The 16,704-nt window shown below is 27.1% G+C and overlaps 1 long non-coding RNA gene across 1 annotated transcript; it reads left to right on the forward strand.

Moving 5' to 3' along the window:
* The first annotated feature begins 13,800 nt into the window (after window positions 1–13,800).
* On the forward strand, window positions 13,801–15,708 carry LOC142330385 (uncharacterized). The gene is made up of 2 exons (XR_012757768.1): window positions 13,801–14,536; window positions 15,546–15,708. It is a non-coding gene; the product is annotated as an uncharacterized LOC142330385 (long non-coding RNA).
* The last annotated feature ends 996 nt before the right edge of the window (window positions 15,709–16,704 follow it).

Below are 16,704 nucleotides of genomic sequence, written 5' to 3' on the forward strand. Positions count from 1 at the left end.
CCATTTTCCTCATATTCAAAATACATGTTACTTACATGGAAAGAATTATCTCTGCAAAAAAATAAACCCGCTAGATGGCGCTGGGGTTGAGATATTTAGAAAAATCATATTTATGGACCGATTTGGTTCATATTCAGAATATGAATATTAGTTACGTGAAAAGAAATATTTTTGCCAAAACTATACCCGTTAGGTGGGGCCGGTGTCGAGATATTTACGAAACAAACAAACAAATACACAAACAGACTTTTTTATTATATATATATATATAATGCCAGGTGTGCTAGTAGCTTTATAATAATGAGTTATATGTAGGCCAATGACTATTCAATACAATCATTGTTCTGACATTTGTATTCAATTAAATATATAAATTTTCTATCATTTAATGACAGTAATTTATTCACGGAATTTTAATTTTGTTTGAAATATAGTATAGTTGTAAATAAATAGTAATAATAATAATAATAATAATAATAATAATTTGCTGTACGACTTTGTAATCTTGTTAGATAACATATTAATAATAACATAACAAGTACAAACATAAACTACACATAATATACACTTAATGACAACATATTAAGTACAAGTTAATTTGACAACATAAATTAAATATTTTCTTATCGTAAAACATATTAATAATTATTATTAATTACCTAATTATGAAAAGATTTGTGGGATTTTGAAACAAACGTAAATACTTTTAAAAAGTTGCATCGAGATTGTATGGAAAAAAGTGGTTCAGATAAAGAAACAAATAAAATTCAGTTAAATGTTAATATGTCATAATAATTTTAAAAAAATACAGAAATTAAAAAAGTATTTGAACAGAATAGCTGTTTAATTTCAGTTTATACTACGTTTTTTTCTGTTTTTTTTTTAAACCAAGGTCATTTAAACAAAGATTCCCAGGTATCATTTTCTTAAACTGTGATTAGAAATTTATAAACATAATGAAAAAAAGATTTTATTTAAAAATTTTATGAAAAATTTTCATTTTAACCAAATTATAATTCCATCTATTCTATATTATTTATTGTTAAAACGTTCTTAAACGAGTAACGAGTTGTAATTTTATTTTTTAAGAAGATTTTACTTCAAAAAAAATTCTCTTTTCTGATTGTTTACCCGGAAATATAATTTGAACGTTAAATAGAATTTAGAATATTCTGTCGGCCTTTTTTTTTGTTTTTTTTTTGTTCTTTTTTATAAATTTCAAAAATCTATTTTAATATGTATGTTTCAATTAAGAAAAAATATTGTTTTAACAAAAGGTAAAAGTAGAATTTTTTTTGACTCATCCTCTCCGTTTTATCAAAACTATTACGATACTAACGTATTTATTATTTTCAGTTGCAAATATATTTTTTATTATTATTATAATAATATAAAAATATTTATTAACGGGTTGCAAGCAACAGGCTTTGTACGAGAGAAACTTTTCATTTAAACTACTGTAATTTTTAATTAGTACTACATATATATATATATATATATATATATATATATATTTACATATTGTACCAATAAACGGTAAAGATATTATATATATATATATATATATACGTATATACATACTAGCTGCAGGCTCTCGGGGCGGGCGGCTTCTTGGAATGAGATTATAAGATGCCCAAAATTGACTACCTCTTGTGTAAAAGTATTTTATTTTTTTTTGAATGATATATAACGAAAGTTGAATTAAAAATTTAACTCTACAAATTGATACTAACGAATCGGGATTTTTCGCTAGTGATCGGTACATTCCGGTGCCTACCTTTTGGTTATAGTTCATTATTTTATGAAGAAAAACAATCACATAAATAAAAAAGAAATGTACTATAAATATATATTTCGCATATATATCGACATATATGCGATATATCGATATATAGTAACAACACAAGTATACACCTGACGACCACGAGACATGCACTAACGAATACGGATTTTCCATTAGTAAGCTAAGGGGGAGGGACACACAAATACACATAAAAAAGGTCTTTAGTAGGATAGGATATATAAATTATTTTTTTAGTTGTAATTAAACATTTATTCTTAAATAATCTTTTAAAAACTAATGCTATATATAACTACGAGTAAGTAGCATTATCAGGCATAGGAAGAAAGAATATAAGATAATTTTTGTAAGTAATTTAAGTTGATTGTTACAAGTTTATTTCAAAATTTAATGGAACTTGTAACAATTACCCCGAAATACTAAGTTTAATCTACTATATAAATAAAAGATAATCTTCGTTCTCTGTGTCCTAATAACTCAAAAAATACTCAACCGATTTCGCTAAAAATTTCACAATTTATTATTATTTGTCCCAAGAGCGTTTAAATGTTTAAATAACAATCCATCCAAAACAACAAAATACTCCTCTCTTTTTTCTGTTTATCCTCCGGAACCACCGTAAGATATTACTTCCGAAGATGAATGACGACGAAATGTATGAATGTAAATGAACTGTAGTCTTGTACACAGTTCCATGTGTACAAGACGTGTACAAGATATGTGATTAATCGAAACCCAATCACCAAAGTACACCGGTATCCACAATCTAGTATTCAAATCCGTATAAAAGTAACTGCCTTTACTAGGATTAAAACGACAAAACATTTGTCGCATAATAACTGTTTGAGGAAATCGATATTGACATAGTAGACACGATCGATATAGACAATGATAATCTATACATACAACGATTTGTAATAATATTAATAGTGAATTAATATTGTACAATTTATTGTTTTCGTAATATTGTCCGTTTCATTGTTTTCGTAAGTTACAAAAATTAAAAAAAAAAACGTAAATAATAATATTAATACTTATATAGAAGATAAAACTTTTATAATCTAAAAATAACAATTGACAAACTACAAAATATTAGTTAACACGCAATTCGAACCAAGAGAATGAGAGAATACAGAAGAAGTGAAATAGAGGAAGAAATAGCACCATGAAATGAACGAACTAGATTACATATGTCAAATATAATTCAAAATTTATTTAATTCATACATTCAAATTTAGGAATAGCGAAGCATTGCCGGTCCACTATTTGCATATCAAACTTAATTATTTCTACTCAGTGGTTCGTCTCCAGAAACAAGTTTTTCCTAACGACTAAACTGTTTGTATTAATAAGTAACTTGTCTTTTATTAGAAGTAAAAAAATTTTTATATAATAATAAGTGTTTTTTTTTTTTGTTGGGGGAGAGAGGTGAAATGCATTTACGCACGGAGTGTTGGGCTTCCACTAGGAATATTATCCGACCACCATCAGCAGACTATCGATTAAAACCTATCCCCTTTCTACCAGGACTTGACCCGAAACCGTTTAAACATTGCTTCAGGCAGAGTTCTGCTATCCTAGCCTGAGTAGGTCGCTACTTAATTTTCACGACTATCCAGGTCACCCTTTTTGGTCCTAAAAATGCTGCCGACCAATCGAGCCACACTTTCCCAGCTTCTCAGGTCACGGACCATCATCGCAACCACGTTGTGGGGGCTTAGCGCTTCGAGATCCCCCTCTACTATCCCTCGATCTGTCGTCCACCGAGCACATTTGAAAAAGGTGTGCTTGACCTCGTACCATACACCGGGGCAATAGAGGCAGTTGGGGAACGGCGCTTTCCCTATGACATGAAAATAAGCACTGAAGTACCCGTGACCCGTTAAAAACTGGGTCACGTAGTGGTTCACCTCTCCATGCCACCACACCGTCCACGGTCTGACCAGAGAAATAAGCCTTACGCTCCATCGTCCTCTGGTCTCGTAATCCCAGGTCTCTTGCCATGCGAGAAACGTGCGATTCCGTTTCTCCTTGGCGATGGTCTCCCGGTCTTCGCCTGCCCGTCGCCTCCTGCCACTCCCTTACCACCAGCCACCAGTACGGCAGGCTCGAAAACCGTCCAATACGCGGAAGCGACTCGCAAGGCCACTGTGCGTTGTACCTGCGCGAGCCGCTTCTCTTTTCTTTCGAATCTTAATGCCTGGGTCCACACATCCGCCCCGTATAACAGAATGGAATGCATCGATCTGCCAACATTCGCCATGAGGCGTCTGAGAGCGGTTAGCTTTCGCAGCTTTGTTGGCGGCTTTCCGAAGCTGCTGAACAGCTTCAGAAAGCAGGTGGAATCATCAGAGTTGACTGGGAGTTTCCGGTCAATCATCATACCGAGGTACTTTGCGGCCGGCTTAGTCTCGACAACCTCGTCACCGAAATAATAATATTATTATCATTATTAAATAATAATAATTTTTTGCTTTAACTAGCAAAAAATTGTGCAGTTTTACCTAAATATAAAATTTATATTTTTTTTTACTGATCCGTACCTTCTTACAATGTCCATTAAAATAAATGTATTAATTTAATTGTGTTTTATACATAATGAAGGTTATTATCATTATTATTATTATTATTATTATTTATTTATTACCGTAGCATAGCGTCTCAGCCTTTCATTCAGAAGTTCCAGGTTCGAATCACGGTCAGGCATGACCATTTTTCACATGCTAAAAAATTAATTTGTCATTCATCTTGTAAATGTTAGAAAGTATAAGCCTGTTGTTACTATGTAAATAAATAAATAATAGTAATAATAATAATATTATTATTATTTACTAAGCATTTTATTTTGAACAAAATGTCACCTTATTTGTAAAAATCAGTTAACGAACAAAACAGATAGATATTGCAGACAATTAATCCTGCAGTATGCTTGCACACCGTAATGCAAGCTGATAATTATTTGCCTGTTTTTATCACCTCCACTACATATAATAAAGATTATTAATAATAAATAATAATAGTAAATTAATAAAAATTATAAGCTTGCATTACGATCCGCAAGCGTACTGCCGCATTAATTGTCTGCAATAACTCGATAGTTTGTCGATAGATTTTTACAAATAAAGTGTCATTTTGTTGAAAATAAATGCTTAATAAAGTTTGTAATAAGTAAAAATTTTATAAAACAAATAATTACAAAGATATTGAAGATGAAGATTAAGATGGCTGCCATTTTGAAATTTTTGAATCTGACGTTTTAAACATTTTTTATTTTGTAGAACAAGACGCTACCCTTAGATTTCCAAATTTAATTAAAGTAGGTTTACCCGTTCCTAAGAAATAATTTTTTTTTGTTGAAAATCAAAATTGGCATCCAAAAGGAAAACAAAGCAAAATAGGATTTACGTGGATATGAACGTTTTTGCTCATTTTGGTATCCTGAAATTCATGGAATACGTCCCGGAACACTTCGTATATTAGATTTCCTTAGGAAAATTCTCTCCAATTCCGTGTGCAATTATGAAACTCAACAGCTAATTATTGTTCAACTAAATTCATATTGAAGGATTATATAAATCCTGGATTAGGAACATTTTTATTTATTCTTTTAGCTTAAAATATATGTAATATTTTTAATATAAGTATATAGATATTTTTTATTTGGAAATACATTAACATTTCATTTTAAATACAATTATTTTTTGTTTTTTTTTTAATTTAATTGACGTCAAATAAGATTATTTATCAATAAAATAAAAAAATAAAAATACAAATAATAATTTTACAAAATACATACAAAAAGAAGTATTTTTAATGAATGTTATCTTATATTGAGAATTATATTTTGAAAAAAAAAACAAAAGTTTTTATTTATATAATATATATTTAACAATACATTAATTAATAATCTGTTAAATGTTACATCATTCCAGATGATTATATGGTAACATACGTTCAAAGTTCGTTAACTCTTCTTTAAATGTTATTAATTCTCATTATAATGAACAAAACAAAATTTTAAATTGCTTGTTTTTTACACACATTTTTAATGCAATATAATGTCTAGAACAATATTATATCCATTGTAATATCATTCACTTATTATTTAAATATTATATAAATGGACAACGTCTTTTCGTTTGTTCTTGATAACCTCTAAAACTGCTGAACTAATCATTACCAGGTTTTAACTGTAGCTTTCTTATGACCCCCCTCCCGAAATATTTACCGCAATTTATACCTTATCAAAATTCACTACTATATAAATAATAAATAGAAAAACATAAATAAAACCTAGAAATTCTTTTATTAAATACAGAGTGTTTCTAAAATGGTGGACTGGCTACACTTTTTCGGATTCTACTAGTAAAACTAAACAAAAAATATCCTTAGAAAAAATGGAAGTTTTTCCTTCCTTCTCTCCCTGTCCACATTTTGATATTTTTATATAATAATTTATATCTCAAGTTCGGATAGACAAATCACATTAATATTTGGTAAACGTCTTTATAATAAAGTTTTAAAATTATCAAAAAATCAGAACTTAAATACCTTTTCAAATTACAAAATGGCGGCCAAGTTTATTTTTCAACCAGTAATATCTTTATAAATATTAGTTTTATCAAAATTTATGTTAAAATATTTTGATAAAATATTAAGCCTTTTATTTTGAGCAAAATGATATATATATTTTTTTTAAATCGGTTTACAAATAGTCGAGTTATGGGAGAAAATTTATTTTGTTTAAGGAAAGGGGGTAAAGGGAAAATGAAGAAAGAGTAACAGGGAAAAAGGGAAAGGTTAAATTTTGTGAAGTTTCCTAATGCTCATTATGTTAATGTTTTATCAAACTTTCAATTGTGCTCATGTAATATAATATAATATATATATATATATATATATATATATATACTACCAGACCCGGCAATGCTTCGCTATTGGTAGATTTGAGAATATATATATATATAAACTTTTTTTAATAATTAGAAATAATTACTAACAATTATTTCTTTAAAAAAAACGTAGGCAATAATTAACTTAGAAATAAAAAAGTAGTGGTTATTCCAGTTTAAAAAAAAAAAAATACAACTATTGCAGTTCGACGACCTGTTCTTTACACTCAAAAAGAAACAAAAATAGAATCAACATAATAAATTGTGTCCTAATTTTATTATTATTTTTTTATATTATTAACCTAATTTAATTAAATTAAATGTGATTTTTTTTAATGAAATATTATATGCCATTTTATTTCTAGTATACCTATAAATTTTATTTTCATGAGGTCAAAAAATTTTCTATTTTTTATAAGTATTAGTATAATTAACTTATTCTGACCAAAAAAAATTAAAGCTTAATATACAATTTTGGTAATTTGTATGTGTAAGTGTGTGTATATGTGTATAAATTGGTGTGTTTATTTGACAGTAGTTTCAATGAATACAGAGTTTAAAAACATTTAATACGATTGTTCTTTCGGAGTAAATTTTTTTTTTGCTTAGTAACAAATATAATTACAATCGGCTCTCCTGCGGAGCCATAAGTAAGTTTCCTGACAAAATCACTTGATAAGAAGGTCCTTAAGGAACCCCCAAAATAAATAATACACAATAAACAGTTGCAAGCAAACTTAAAGTCAAATATGACATTTCAAATTCAGTTATAAATCACAAAACATTAATTTCAGCACCATATATATATATAGTCCAAAAAAACAAACATTAATAACAAATAAATAAAAAAAAGAAAGAGAAGTAACAAAAAATTAGATACGAGACCACTAAACTTGACGGAGTAAATTAAAAATAAATTATGAAGATAATTAATTTAATGAATGCAATTAATAGAAAAACGATATGAAGAATTAGATATTAAAGTTAAAAAAATTGAAACAGGCTGTATCAGAGGCTATGTCAGGAAGTCTATTACTGTGACGAGCTGAAAGGTCTATTACTGTGAGACTGTCTAATATTGATTAATTATCGACTTACGTGGATATGTTTTTCTTCATTACATTGCCAACACATGATATGAATAAATGAACTCTAGCAGTTTTCCTCTGTGACTGATTTTTTTTAGATAAACAATAAGTATTAATTTCAGAGTTATTGTTTTCTAATTTAGAATCATTAAATTTGTGATTAAGAAATAATTCATTGAATATTAGGTTTCGTTTTCTATATTTATTTGTTTGTTTGAAGTGAATAAATTAATATTTTCTAAAAGTTGTCGTCTGGAATTACGAAATTCGTTAAAGTACTTAAAGGTGGGAAACCTTTCATTTGATAATTTCTCATTCCATAATTTGAAAGTGTTTTAATCAAACTTGGATGAAAGAAATTGGACGACAGTAAATTCATATGTGTTGACAGGAAGTTGTATTGATTCGAGGGAATTGACACATGAGAAAATCTCATTAATAATTTTTGATAAACTATCCACCGATTCTCTTTTTATAGAATCTGACTTTATGAGCTTTATTAGCAGTATGAGATACAGTTAAATATTTGTTGTCAAATCGTGATTCTAACAATTCTAGAGCTATAACATAAATTTCGTTTGTTATTGGGAGATTTTTAATGGTAGCTTAAGCTTCGTTTTTAAAGAAGAATGTAGGTATGTAATTTCTGGATATTAGATAAGTCATGTCTGTTATGTATTAAATTAATAAACATATTAAAATAATGCTGCAATTCTAACACGTTACTTTCAAATACAGGTAAATTTATAGGCTGTAATTGTGTTTAATTAATTGGTATAATTGAATTAACTTTTTGATTAATGACGAGTTCACCACTAGACCAACTAGGTGGGTTAGGAATGGTCAACCTGAGACTGTACAAAATTACACTTCATTCACATTCATACATATCATCCTCATTCATCCTCTGAATTAATATATTACGGTGATTCCGGAGGCTAAACAGAAATGTAGAATCCGAAAATCAGGAGAAATTCAGAATTTAATAATTATGCTGAGATAGCGTAGAATAAAAATAAATGTAGAACAACATCGAACCATTCAAATACGATTAATGATTAAATAATGTATTATTTATTATTCAATACTTGAATAAGGAAAGGAATACTCATGCTAGGAAATGCCTTCATGCTCAGCAGTATGCTGAGCATACTGCTGAGCATGAAGGTTATATAAAATGTTGGCTCCCAGTATTGAAACCTCAATGGATTAAACTGTGTTTTCCTCGGTTAAATTTTTATATTTACCTGAAAAATGTTAAAAAAATTGTTTTTTTAAAAAATATTTCAAAAAGCAAGCAAAAAATTGAAATCCAACCAAGCCGAAATGAAATTTCATTTCATTTGAAACTTTTTTTTCAAATCATATATTTATTTTTTCAGCTTTGAAATAATTCGCTAAAACATCTCCAACTAGGAAATAATAAAAATAAATAAGAGGGTTGAATAAATAAATGGAACGAGTCCCTGTTTAAATTTCAAAGATTATTTCATAAAAATTATTTAAAATTTAAACAATTTAATTTTATTCTCTGAGTGAAAGTAATATAAATTATAAAAAACTGTTTCACGAGAAATGAATATAATTTTAAGAAATATTTTACAAGTGAAAATAAAGAAAAAAAATCATATAAATGTAGGTTTCGTTTTCGAGTTATATTTTGCAAAATATTTTTCCTGATTTCTGCTTACAGGATAAAATGAAACGATAATGAAATTCTTGAAATTTAAATGTAAATTTAATGGTTCAAATGGTTTTTGGCCTGAAAAATTAAATAAAACAGACCTAAGAACTTATTCTTAATAATTTTTGAGTAAATTATTGTGAAACAAAATAACTAGTGTCAAACAAAACACAGTGTTTTAGATATGAAATACCATATAACTGTTAAATTGCCAGAATTTTCAGGTAATTATAACAAAAAACTTTGGAAAATGTTCGTTTTCAATACAGTGTGTCAGTCTTGCATAAATTTTGTATTGTTTAATTCTGAGAAAATCTATGTAAGTAAACTCATTTAAATATGAACAAAAGTTAAAGAAATTTAAGCTCTATTAAAAACAAAACATTTCCCATTCCATGTTTGTATAAAATTTATTATTTATTTTCACTTGTAGCACATTTCTTGAAATTCTTTCTATTTCTTTGCGAGAGACTCTGTATAATATATATCTTCTCAACATAAATCGTACATTATTTAGTTACTTTTTAGTTTCTATTCAGTCATTTTCATGGTTATAACACATGTAAAGTATCAGAAGAATAGTCTTCATTAATCATAATTCCTTTTCTTTAGAGTTATGATGTTTATTATTTAGTTAAATCTCTTTAATGTAATGAGCAGAATACAGATGTTATAATTTTCATTTTCATTTTCTCCAGTAGGCTAAGTTAATGCTTATAATTCTTAATTCCATCAAAACAATGTTTTTAAATTATTGCTTGTAATATCAACTCACCTACAATTATTTGTGTCATGATAATTAATATAAGTTTTCTATCGTGATTAATAAATAAAGAAAAATAATAAATTAAAAAAATTAAAATTAAATGCTTATTACGACTATAAATTTTATCTCGCTTCCTATTATTATTAAATGGAAGTAAAATTTAAAAAATATACAGATGTACTAGTAGATAAGGTGGTTTACCATGTAATAAATTATTTAGTTCATCACATTGGTGGTTTAGTAGTGATGTGATAACAGGTATAAATGATACATCTTTAAAATATTAGTTTAAAAACTGGAAAAATTTATGACATGACAATAATTTAAAAAAAGACAAGCCTGTTTTTATGTTTTATAAAAAAAAATAAAATTACGTTTAGTTTGTTAAAAGATGAACGTAGATTAGAATACAGAAGAAGTTATTAGAAAGTAAAAATTACGTACAGTTATGAAATTGTTATTGGAAATACCGATTTGTATAAAACTTATTAATGATGAACAGATTTCAGTAAATAACAATATTCCCCATACTGTGATAAATAATTATGTTGTATGATTTTAAAGACAAGATTCTTGTAACAGAAAAACAGCTGTTGGATTCAATTTAATAAAGAAAAAAACAGTTGAATTACGTATTTCATTAAAAGTTACCGATCACATACACCTTCTTCTGTATAAGGATAAGTTAAATAAATTAATTATAGGAAGATAAATATTAATAAATTATGTATGTATATTTAAATTTATATATATATTTCTCAAAAAAAAAAAAAAGATTAAACCTACTTATGTATTTTCACAATACACTGATTACGTAAGTAACTGTGACAAAATGGAACAACATCAATTGTATACTGTTGTGTATATAGAGTTGGTATAATGGAAGTGTTATAGGTGACGGTTTATTGAACCATCAACTAGAAAAACAACTTGTTGCCTCATTACAATAAACCGTCTATTTAACTTGCACCAACAAGATGTGTAAACACTTACCCATACGTGAGGACAAACACATACACACACACACACACAAAATTTACCAACTTATTTCTAATCAAATACAATATCTTTAAAGCTGTCATCGTTAAAGAAATGCAATATTAAAAGATTGATATGTTATTGCATAACTTATTCACCAAACAATTTTTGTGCTAGTAATTTAATATAAGTCTTGGAATTATCAACTGAAATTTTATTTAGAGAACGTAATGAAGGAAAATGTTCTGTAATCTTGGTAAAGAGATTTCTTTTGAAAAGGAAGGTAAAGTAATCGTATTTTCGTATCTAATTAATTACGATGATGTCTTTATATAAAAAAAATCTGATGTGGATACCACAAGATTTCCTTGTACGTCTTGTACTTTTTGCTGCACTTATTTCATTTGAAAGCGAGATACGATCCTCCAATTCTTTAATAAAACTGGACAGTTACACGATTGCTAAAATATTAGTTTTTATTTTTACATCAAATATTTACACAATTATTAATTCAATAATCTTACCTGAAATATTAGGTTATAGTAAAATATCCTTGATTACTTTTTTAAATAGATTGTTTATCTAATAATTCAATAATAAAAACTGATTATTCTGCAACGTAAGGTAAAAATTAATATTTGTAACCAGTATACATGAGTTCACTATAATTTACATTATTTTAACATTCTCATTATAAAATACTGTAAATATAATTTAAGTTACGACCTGCGTATTCTTTCTGGTGTTGAAAATATTCGTGTTGTGAGTTTGTTTCTTGTAAGCCTGAAGCGAATATTTTTGTTTTTCGTTTAATTTTATCTTCTCTACGGTGTCTTCCGATGTAAGATCAATTTCTTTCAGATCTTTTCTTATTTCTCTGATTCATCTTCATCCTGTGTTAGTTTTTTTGAGTCGAGATTGTACTATTAAAAATCTAATAATTTTGGTTAAATATGGTTCACTTTTTTTAAGTTGTGCTCTATTTAATTTTTTACTACAAAAAACTTTGATATAAAGGTATGTGAACTGTATTTTTGACAATATGAATTTCACGGAAAAATAAAATTAAAAAAAAAAGTTATTCAATATTTTTGATCTGCAGAATATTTTTTATTTATTTTGAGCAGGCTTTCTCTATTACTAAGACTTTATTTTTTGTAATATTTTGAATATACGTATTCAAAATATTACAAAGTAATATTTACTAATATATTACTACTAAAGAAGTAATACTAGTTTTAGTAGTTCTGAATCCTAGCCATCTAACAATATATCCCGAGATTACTTTAAGAAACATGATTTTTAGTATAATTATTGGCACTAATTATACTAATAATATTTATGATGTAAAATAGATTAAGTTTCCTATTCAATAACAAACTTTAGTCACTAATTCTGAGTATGTAGAACTGTAACACTAGAGAAAAACTATTATTTCTTTTAATTCAATCAAAACTAGTTATATTTTATCTTTTCCATAAATATCCACTTTATTATAAAACCAATATATAGTAATTTAAAACTTACAATATATTAATAAATGTTTCTTAGTTTTGATATTTTTGTAATAAGACTTTTGTGTGTGTGTGTGCGCGTGCGCGCGCGTGTGTGTATTACTTACATTTTTTCAAATGTAGACTATTTTGGTTATGAAAAACATTGGACTGTATCGTTCGAGTAACGGATTACATGATAAAGTCATGTGATGAAGTAATTTCGTTCTGATTGGTTACTTATTTTTTATCATAAAATTCAGAAAATAGTTTCATATATAAGGGCAAACGTTTGATCTCAAACGTATATTTCATTTTTTGGTAAGTACCATCATTTCAAAATTAATATTTATATTTATTTTATTTATTAAAAATATTAATTAGACCTATTTTCTTTTAAATATAGGTAATTTAAAATTAAAAAAGCAAAGAAAATTATATAAAAAATAAGTACAAAAATTTAATATTAAATTTGAATCTGAATATAAATTTATAATTTTATTCAGCATTTATCTGTTTCATATTATAAAAATATGTTTGTTTTATTAAATAACTGAATGAATTAACTAATAATTTTTCAATTTCAGATGTTACGTGGTTCATTTTTTCGTTAATATATTTTTTTTAATCAGCTGAGTATTAAAACACGTTTCAATTCACCTGTACAATTAAAAATTAATCTTTGTTAATTTAATTTTTTATCAACAATAAATCACTTAATTAGATAACAGTATAATGATATGTAAAATCATTAAAAATAATAAATTCAAAACCCCAAATCGAAATATCTCTAGTTAATTTTTTTTCTAAAAATTATTAATATATTTATTTGTATGAGGCCAAAAGTTTTATTTTAACATCAAGATTTTACTGCAACACATGTTATAAATTTTTAATTCTGTACTTTTTTCTTGTCTCAGGCCAACAACTTCTGAGTTAATGCCGTTAATTGAACCTCAAACCCCAAATCAACCCAGTAATAGATGTATAATAGATCATTTAAAAGATTATAGTGAACAAAAACTATATATATATATTATAAATAATAAAACTCTAATTAATATGTATTCAAAAATTTTAATTATTTACTAAGATAATCAATAAATAATGAATTATAATAAATTTACATTGTACATTAAAGTAAAAATGTTTGTTAATACTAATTATATATTTATCTTGTCTTGAAAATATCATAGGAAAGGAAGATAAAATAATCGTCTTTCCTTCTCTGATTAATTACGAGGATGTTTCTGTCTTTATAAATAAATAAAAAAAATTGCAATAAAGCCCGTTGTACCAAAATACACATACATAAATTTAATATATACAAAAATAGAATATTTTTTCAATTTTTTATTACCGCATAGAATCATTCAAGTTAGCTATATGACTAAAAAACAAAAAGATATTGAACCATAAACAAAGCCAGCATAATTAAAACTAAAGGTTATACTTTGTGGTTTTAGATTTGCTATAGGGGGTTTTTGTTTTATTGAATTGAGCATCAATAATATCAGAGAAAGCAACTCTGAGTGATGCTTTCAGAACCTGAGAGGCGCTTTACTGGTCAAAGCTATTATAAAAACTAAGTCATATATTGTAGAAGCCAACAGATTAATGTATTTCTTTCAGTAAGGGCATTTTTTTATATATTCAATGATATGACGTCAAATACTCCACACAAAAATCTTTCTCACACAAATACTTTTTCTTTTATAATACAATATTTTATGTATGTCTTTAGGTTACGATTGAAGTAGCAACAAAAAACTCAAAACTTAACCATGGGCAAGGAAAGGAACTGCATCAACATCGCCGTTGTCGGCTCACTTTGGTAAATTATATTGCTTATACTCCTACATAAAATAACAGCTTGTAGATGTAATTTTATTGAAGTTAAAATAAGCAAAATTTTGTAGATCATTCTAAAAATTTAAATAATAGAGATATGTTGTATAAGCAACACATCTCTATTATTTAAATAGAGATGTCAGTCTTTTAAGACTTTGTGCAGACAGTCTTAAAAGACTGACGTGGTTATATATTTTTGGGATACGAATAACAATGCAATTTAACATTGCTATACAACAGGTCAACCGTAATTTCTCTAAGTTGTTGATTCTAATTTCATTAACTAGTTCAGGCCCATAAAACGAACTCTTAGCATTACTTTAGCAAAAAAATATATATAATATTTATTTATTATTTTTTTTATAAATTTAAAAGGTTAATGAGGTTAGTTTTTTTATATTACTGACACCCTATTCTAAAAGAAAAACGTAATTACTTTATCATGAAAAACAGTCAAAACTTAAATAACACATTCAAATTTATTTTTGCCATATTTACAAAAGATTATAAATCTATAAAAAGGAGATTCGTAAAATTTATCAATTTTATCGATAAAAAATAAAGCTTATGAATTTAGTTTGGTTTCTTCAACCGTTAAATATATTTTTAATTTAATGAACTGATCCTCATAGATTACTAAATATCGCCAAGAATCATTTCATTAAATAAGGTTTATCAGTTTTTCATTTTATCCTTACCTTATCACCATGGATTTTTAGGCTACTACCTCCTGAGATACTTCTGATATTATGGAATATCAGGACGTAACTAAATGCCATATAGTGTCTTCTCTAAAAACTGTTGTTACGTTGTAAACTATAAATATTGTCGTCATCCAATCAAATTCTATCACGAAATGTCGTTAATAGATTTTTTCAATTTTTGTATACATTTTTAATATTTATTAGAATTAATAAAATACTAAAATTAATTAAAAAAAAAAAATATATATATATATATATAAATACTTACTATTTGTTTTTATGTTACAGATTTTTCTCGAAAAAATAATGAATTGTCATAATACAAAAAATGATTCTTGGATATGGACTGACCTTTACTTCTTCGGACATTAGTTTAACAAAATTTCAATTATAAATTTATCACAACATTTTCGGCAATAAAATTCAAAATTTTACAATTTATTAATTAAAATATGTCTTTACTTCTTTAATTTCTTTTAAAACCATACTGTTCTTTTACGATTTAGATATACTAGTTATATATTTATTCATTTACAATTAATATTCAATGACGATAGAATATTTTCTGATTAATGGAATACACAAGAGCGTGTGTAGTTACGTACAGATATATATATATATATATATATATATATATTCAAGCACAAACAAATCTTGAATTATTGAATTATATATGTATAAATCAAGCATATATTGTATAAATGATAAATATTTTTCCACCTCCGAAGCGACGTAGATACGACGCTTTGCAGTTTTGATAGATAACAAATTTTAAGTTATAAATGAAGTTACAAAGTACGTTGAAGAAATTCTGATTACTAAAGAAATAGACAACAGAGAATGGGGAGCAGATTAGTGCGATCCTGAAGACAACTCATAAAGAAAGAGCTTATAGGCAAATGGGTGAGAGCCCCCTGCTGAGCTGCCACTCGTCCGCGATTGGGCGGATGGACGTCGGTGATGAGGAACGGGGACTTCTGGTCTCCCGAATCCGAGGCACCCTCCGGGTCGCGGACTGCTTAATTGTCGGGCCGACCCGAGGGAAGAGGAACAGTGAGATAAGAGTTTTAGTCGATAGGGTGCGGGTACACATAGGCACTTTATTACATCTAGCCGAACGAGTCTGACACTCCCCTACTCACGGGGGATATGTAAATGGTATTCCTCTGACTCAGCGAGAACAAAAAAAGTTAAAGTTAATAAATACTAAACATGAGCCGGCCTCCGCGACGCAAGCGGTAGCGTCTCGAGCTTTCATCCGGAGGTCCCGGGTTCGAATCCCGGCTTCTTTACACGCTATAAAATTGCCATTTCATCTCATTCTCTGAAGCAATAGCAATAGCTAAATATAAGCGATATTAAATTTAGTAAAAAAAGTTCTAGATTATTTATTTGTACCCTTTTATATCAATCATAAAATGGCACCTAAAATAACATCTAAATAACC

The sequence above is a fragment of the Lycorma delicatula genome, chromosome 9 (genome assembly GCF_047948215.1).
Source record: "Lycorma delicatula isolate Av1 chromosome 9, ASM4794821v1, whole genome shotgun sequence".
Lineage (NCBI taxonomy): Eukaryota > Metazoa > Arthropoda > Insecta > Hemiptera > Fulgoridae > Lycorma > Lycorma delicatula.